The sequence below is a fragment of the Sinocyclocheilus grahami genome, unplaced genomic scaffold (genome assembly GCF_001515645.1).
Source record: "Sinocyclocheilus grahami isolate Dianchi unplaced genomic scaffold, SAMN03320097.WGS_v1.1 scaffold1797.1, whole genome shotgun sequence".
Taxonomy (NCBI): Eukaryota; Metazoa; Chordata; class Actinopteri; order Cypriniformes; family Cyprinidae; genus Sinocyclocheilus; species Sinocyclocheilus grahami.
In genome coordinates, this window is record NW_015506976.1 from 96,251 (window position 1) to 103,632 (window position 7,382).

Consider the following 7,382-nt stretch of genomic DNA (forward strand, 5'->3'; position numbering starts at 1 on the left):
TGACTAACTGGGGCCCAGGTCAGGAAGCAGACAGACTAGCTAAACCGACCGTCTACTAGCCAGTTCATGTCACAGAAATCAGTTAATTCTCAGCACATAGAAACTCTTTCACCTAGATATCACACTATACAGACTGTGTCTGTTCCCCGAACTAGAAAATATAAAAAACGTCCAAACCAATTTAAGAGTAACAATTATTTGATGATCAACAAATAAAAAACAGATATAATACAGATAAATAAATGATAAAGCTTGGCTTGGTGAATATTAGATCCCTTTCTACGAAAGTGCTTTTTGTAAATGACATAATCACAGACCATAAAATAGATGTGCTCTCTTCGACAGAAACCTGGCTAAAACCAGATGATTACATTATTTTAAATGAGTCTACCCCCCCCCCCCCCCCCCCCCCCCCCCCCCCCCACCCCCCCCCCCCCCCCCCGCGCCACCCCCCGGAAGGGGGACAATGTCTTGTATAAACAGGCTAAATACACACTGGAAAAGGAGATCAAACCGGCAAAGAGGAATTATTCTAAAAAAATAAGGATTAAATTCTCTTCCAGCATCAGTGTAGAAAAGTCTGAAAGAAATAACCAACTACAAGACACCATCCCCCAGCACTGTGGAGAATCAACAACTGGCAGACGATCTGAATGAGTTCTACTGCAAGTTTGAAAAAACACCCCACACCCGCCCTGAACACCTCTCCACACAACCATTCACACCTCCAGCAACCCCCCTCTCCCCCAGGATCCTCTTCAGTTTGCCTACAGAGCAAACAGGTCTGTGGACGATGCAGTCAACATGGGACTGCATTATGTTCTGCAACATCTAGACAGACATGGGACTTATGTGAGGATCCTATTTATGGACTTCAGCTCGGCCTTTAACACTATCATCCCAAACCTCCTCCTGCCCAAACTATCTCAGCTCTCCGTGCCCACCTCCGTCTGTCAGTGGATCAACAGCTTCCTGACAGACAGGCAGCAGCTAGTGAGGCTGGGAAAATACACATCCAGCACCCGTACGATCAGCACTGGAGCTCCTCAGGGTTGTGTTCTCTCTCCACTGCTCTTCTCCCTGTACACCAACGACTGCACTTATTTAACACACATACTCAGTCTACATTTCAATTTGCACATAATATACAATTTGTACATACAACTGTCTAATGTTCTATACATGTACATACAATTGTCAATTTGTAAATTTTTTACTCCTTATTTTACTAGTTCTATTTTTTATTTATTAAAATTTTTTATTATCTGTGTTTTTTTGTTCTGTCACTGTCATTCTGTTACACTGTGGAAGCTTCTGTCACGAAAACAAATTCCTCGTATGTGTAAACATACCTGGCAATAAAGCTCATTCTGATTCTGATCTGATTCTGAAGATTACTGTTATAAACATGAGCCGCGTCCAAAAGGTAAAAGGGGAGATGTTGCTACAATTTATATTAATATTTTCAGCATTTCTCAGAGGTCTGGTTTGAAGTATAATTCGTTTGAAGTAATGGTACTTCATATAACATTAGCCAGAGAAACAAGTGTTAATGATAAATCCCCTGTGATGTTAGCACTGGCTATTGTATACCGGCCACCAGGGCACCATACAGACTTTATTAAAGAATTTGCTGATGACCTATCTGAGCTAGTGCTGACTGCAGATAAAGTCTTAATTGTTGGCGTTAATTGTAATTATTTTAATATCCATGTTGGTAATGACTGTGTGGAGACGTGCTGAAATTGCATTTGGTCTCATACTGTATCGCATACCTTGTCAGTGTTGTGCGCTTGCTTGGCCATTTGTTGTGATAAACAGGAAAGTGTGTTCAAGCGCCATTAAAACACAGTGTAAAGATATACACTTTGAGAGAAGCAGTCAATCAGCAGAAGTTAAAAGCAGCTCGTAAGTGTATTTATTTCTTGTCTCAGTGCTTAGCGCAGTTTTCGTTGCTAGGAAACGCTTGTTTTGTTTACTGTGTGGAGACGTGCTGAAATCGCGTTTGGTCTCGTACTGTATCGCGTACCTTGTCAGTGTCATGTGCTTGCTTGGCCATTTGTTGTGATAAACAGGAAAGCGTGTCCAGCTGAATTAAATTAGATTTTTGTTAGACGAGTATGAAAAGCTTAGTATACCGTGGTAGCGGTCGCAACAGTCCTCGTGTGAAGACCGAAGAGTGTAAAGACCGTCGACTCTACTGTTCGACACCACAGTGTAGGGACATAAGTATCACTTTTAAATCATTCTCTTTCTTACTACTTGTTTCCCTTGTGTTTTCAGTTTGTTTATAACCAATTCTTACTATGTGTTTCCAGATCCCTACTATCACTACCACTCGCAAACCATGCATCACACACTGTAGGCAGCGCAATCCTAACAACCTGCGCACTTTGCCTATGTCTCCTAATACACTACTTTCTTTTTCTATTGGTCTCTGGAATTGCCAGTCTGCTGTAAACAAAGCAGATTTTATTACTTCTATTACAAGTCATTCAAGACCTCATGGCCCTGACAGAGACGTGGATCAAACCAGAGGACAATGCTACACCTGCAGCACTCTCCAGTAATTTCTCTTTTTCCCACTCCCCCCGTCTAACTGGAAGAGGTGGAAGTACTGGTCTACTTATCTCTAATGATTGGAAATGTAATCCTTTACCATCTCACCATGAGTATCAACAGCTCCTTTGAATCACATTTAGCCACTATTACCCACCCTCATAAAATCCATTTTGTAGTTGTTTATTGACCCCCAGGACCACATGGTAACTTCTTGGATGAATTAGATGTGCTGCTCTCAACCTTTCCTGAGGATGGTACTCCCCTAATTATGCTTGGAGACTTCAACATCCACCTAGATAAACCTCAGGCTGCAGACATCCACACTCTGCTTGCCTCTTTTGATCTCAAGCGAGTGTTAACTACGGCTACTCACAAATCAGGCAACCAACTGGACCTTATTTACACATGAAACTGCTCCGCTGATCATGTGCTGGTTACTCCACTACACACCTCGGATCACTTCCTCCTCACGCTTAACCTCAACATGGTTCCTGACACAACACATACCCCTACACATGTCACTTTTCGACGTAACCTACGCGCACACTCACCCTCCCAGCTATCTGCTATGGTTTCGTCTTCGCTTCCTTCCCCTTAACAGTTATCATATCTTGATGCTAACAGTGCTACTGATACTTACTTGTTTAGACACTGTCTGCCCCTTGTCTTCCAGGCCAGCTCGTACCACCTCTTCTGCCCCTTGGCTATCTGATGTTCTCCATGAGCATGTATGGCGCAAATCACAAAATCTTACTGACCTTAATGTATATAGATCACTTCTCTCTTCATTCTCTGCTAATGTCTCCACTGCTAAAAGGACTACTATCACAACAAAATTAACATTTTCCTCCCTCCTTAGTCCTCCTCCTCCCCCTCCTTCATCAACTCTAACAGCTGATGACTTTGCCACACTCTTCATTAATAAAATTACAAATCTCAGTGCACAATTTGCCACACCACAAACTGTCAAACACATCTTACCAGTAAACATACACCCGTTATCATCCCTCTCTCCACTCTCTGAGGCAGAATTTTCTAAACTCATCCTTTCTAATTATCCTACTACTTGTCCGCTTGATCCTATTCCATCTCATCTCCTTCAAGCCAATTCTCCTGCCGTTGTACCTCCACTCACTCACATTGTTAACACATCCTTTCACACATTCGACCGAGACTGCCTTGCTCTCAATTGTTGAAGCCCTAAGACTGGCAAGAGCGGCTTCCAAATCTTCTATACTTATTTTGCTGGATCTGTCTGCAGCTTTTGATAAGGTGAAACACCAAATTCTCCTGTCAACCCTATTTGAAAATGGCATCTCAGGAACCACACTCCAGTAGTTTGAGTCTTACCTCCCAGATAGGTCCTTCAAGGTATCTTGAAGAGGTGAGGTGTCCAAGTCGCAACATCTAGCTACTGGGGTGCCTCAGGGCTCAGTTCTTGAATCACTTCTCTTCTCTGTCTACATGGCATCACTAGGTTCTGTCATTCAGAAACATGGCATTTCATATCACTGCTATGCTGATGACACTCAACTTTACCTCTCATTCCATCCTGATGATCCGACGATAGCTGCTCACATCTCACCATGTCTAACAGACATTTCTTGCTGGATGAAGGGTGTCAGGGCCTACTTATTGTCCTAATCATACTTTAGATTTAATACTGTCACATGGAATTGATGTTGATGGTAATTCAAAGTAATTAAATCTTAAATTAATTAAACAATTGATTGCATGCATTAACACATTAACTTTGATAGCTCTGCATTGTTTCTTGTTCTTTTGTCATACATTCAGTGATACATATAACAAATAAAAGTAAATGTGAATTTAATTTTGATAATCAAATTGATCCTAAAAGTAAACATTATCTGTGTATTTGTATGCTTTTATTTTCAACTCACACACATATTAGGTAAATCCGTTAAATACCTCAGTATCTGCAGCTGACAGTTTGGACTCTTCAGTCCATCAGAGAGCATCTTCACTCCAGAATCCAGCAGGTCATTGTTACTCAGATCCAGCTCTCGCAGGACACAGTTTGAGGATTGAAGAGCTGATGACACAATTTCACAATGCTGGCCAGTGAGATTACAGGTGGCCAATCTATAATAACAAAACAAAAGTGATTACACATTGATTAAAATGAGTACCGAGACATTTAATAAATTATTTAATTAATTATCAGTTCTGTAAGTCAATTGAAAAGTAGCATACAGTTTCAGATTTGCATTATGGTTCTGTTCTGGGCAAGAGATCCCTACTCATCAATGCAGCCTAGCATGGATAAGAGCAGGGAGTGCAGTGATAACCCCCTTATGGTAATGTATTACAGTGTACTGAAGGATATTCACTTCACCGATGACTTTGTGTTTTTTAATTTCCCGTCACTTAAGGTGTTAAATTAATTAAAATGTAATTGTGAGAGTTTAAGAAGAAACATAACAATATAATAATTAGAAAATAATAATAAACATAATGATTTCATTTTGAACTAGAGATCATGGAATAGCATGTTTACTTCAAATTTCTTTAGAGAGAAGTATTAATTTTCCTATTTTTACCCAAAATAGGATGGAGTGAGCACTACTGAGCACTAACGCATGTAATGTCTGTTTCATTCATACTCGTAGCCAGAGGTTGCCCTCACGTAGAAAGTTAAAATACAGCTCATAGAAGTATTAGAACTCGTGACATTCCAGGAAATCCCTAAAATGGACAAAAGCATCAAGCTATTGCTGCGACAATATATTTGTGTTGTTCAAGCCATCTCAAGTATTTTCATAATAATTAAAGATATTTATAATCCATTGTATACTGACATAGCCATTATTACATTATGGAGGAGCCCACTCAAGCCCAATGCTCTTGGCTGCCCAGGCAAGCATGGCTGCCAATTCGGCATCAGCCACAGACTGAGCCGCAGCACCCACAGATAAGGTCTCAGTCAAATCAAAGCCCTCCTCATTACAACCCCCTAATAAGCAATTAAGCATGCCCCGAGGGGTGCTCTCAAACTCATATGGAATCTCAACCGGAAGTGGTCGACAGGTCCACTGTGCCTTGTTTACAAAACAATTTGAGCTCAAATATTCAGAACAAACATAATCCTCCAATGCAATCCATTAAATGCCATTAAAAATAAACCATCCACTTGTTCTTGAGGCTGGGATTCTTCTGAAATCTCTATAGAGACACAAATGCGCTGTTTAAACCAGGCACATCAAAGCGAACATTCTTTTACACTAACATTTGTTCTTTTGTCGACAGACTCAATGACGTGGAGTATGTCAGAAACTGAATGCGCTTCTTTTCTCTCCACTACTTAAATATCTTGCAATGTTTTTTTCACTTTTGGCTGATCACTAATAATTTTCAGTAAAACAGCTTAGAAAGCACTTACAATATACAAATATACAAATAAAACTGACACTGATTTGTGTTGTCACATCATTTATTATCTCAACAATTATCAGTGAAACTGGATGTGAAAATCAAACCTCAGTATCTCCAGCTGACAGCTTGGACTCTTCAGTCCATCAGAAAGCAGCGTCACTCCTGAATCCTGCAGGTCATTGTTACTCAGGTCCAGCTCTCTCAGGGCATGGTTTGAGGATTGTAGAACTGATGACACAGTTTCACAACGCTGACCAATAAGATTACAGCCAGCAAGACTGAAAGATCAGAACACATACATCAACAGTCAGATCATCTACAAACACACATAAACATTATGACTGGCTGACTGTAAAGTATCTCTTATACATTCTTAAATACCTCAGTATCTCCAGCTGACAGTTTGAACTCTTCAGTCCATCAGAGAGCATCTTCAATCCTGAATCCTGCAGGTCATTGTTACTCAGCTCCAGCTCTCTCAGGACAGAGTTTGAGGATTGAAGCGCTATTGACACTACTTCACAATGCTGAGTAGCTAGATTACAGCCTGAAAGACTAGAAGAGACGAAGTATAACATAAATAAATGTAAAATAATAATAAACTAACAGTAAAGACATGTACAGGAAGGTCCTGAAAGAAACCTGGAACAAAAATATTAAACATTGAAAATGTAGCAATTCATTTGTGCATTTAGTGTCATTTTACAGTTTTTCACAGATTAAATCTTTACTGCTTCTAATGTTCATTTATTACTTTAGTTTACAATTACTTATACTTTCAAACTTGTATCTGAGGTAGGGGTGTGCAGCGGAGCCAATATCTGTATCTGTAACAATCTCAAAATTAATTGTATTTGGATAAAAATGGAAGTGGACGGGACTTTATCTGGAAAATTCCATGAGAAGCCCTTATTTAAGTTGAAAATGAAAATGTGATGTTTATCTGCTTACCCCCAGGGCATCCAAGATGTAGGTGGCTTTGTTTCTTCAGTAGAACACAAATTATGATTTTTAACTCCAACCGTTGCAGTCTGTCAGTCGTATAATGCATGGCAATGATAACAAAATCTATGAGTGTTTATATATATATGAAGAGTTTGGTTCCAAAACGCGATAAACACCATTTTTAATGCCAAAATCAGTATTGTATCTGGTCGGTATTGAAAAGTAAATTTTTAATTTTACGCAAAATGCAATATCTGCGAGTTATTCTGTCATGTTTTCTCCCTTTTTTTCCAAACCGCGACAAACGCCAGTCTCCCTTTTCTGCAGAATGCGATATATCCGCTCAACCAATCACAGCGCACCACTCCATGCACTCTAGACAGTAATGGTGGCGCTTTGAATACACCCGCCATTCTAGTTTTCCTCATCTATTTTGTACTTTGTGTTCAACAAACAAACTTAGGGCTGCACAATAAATC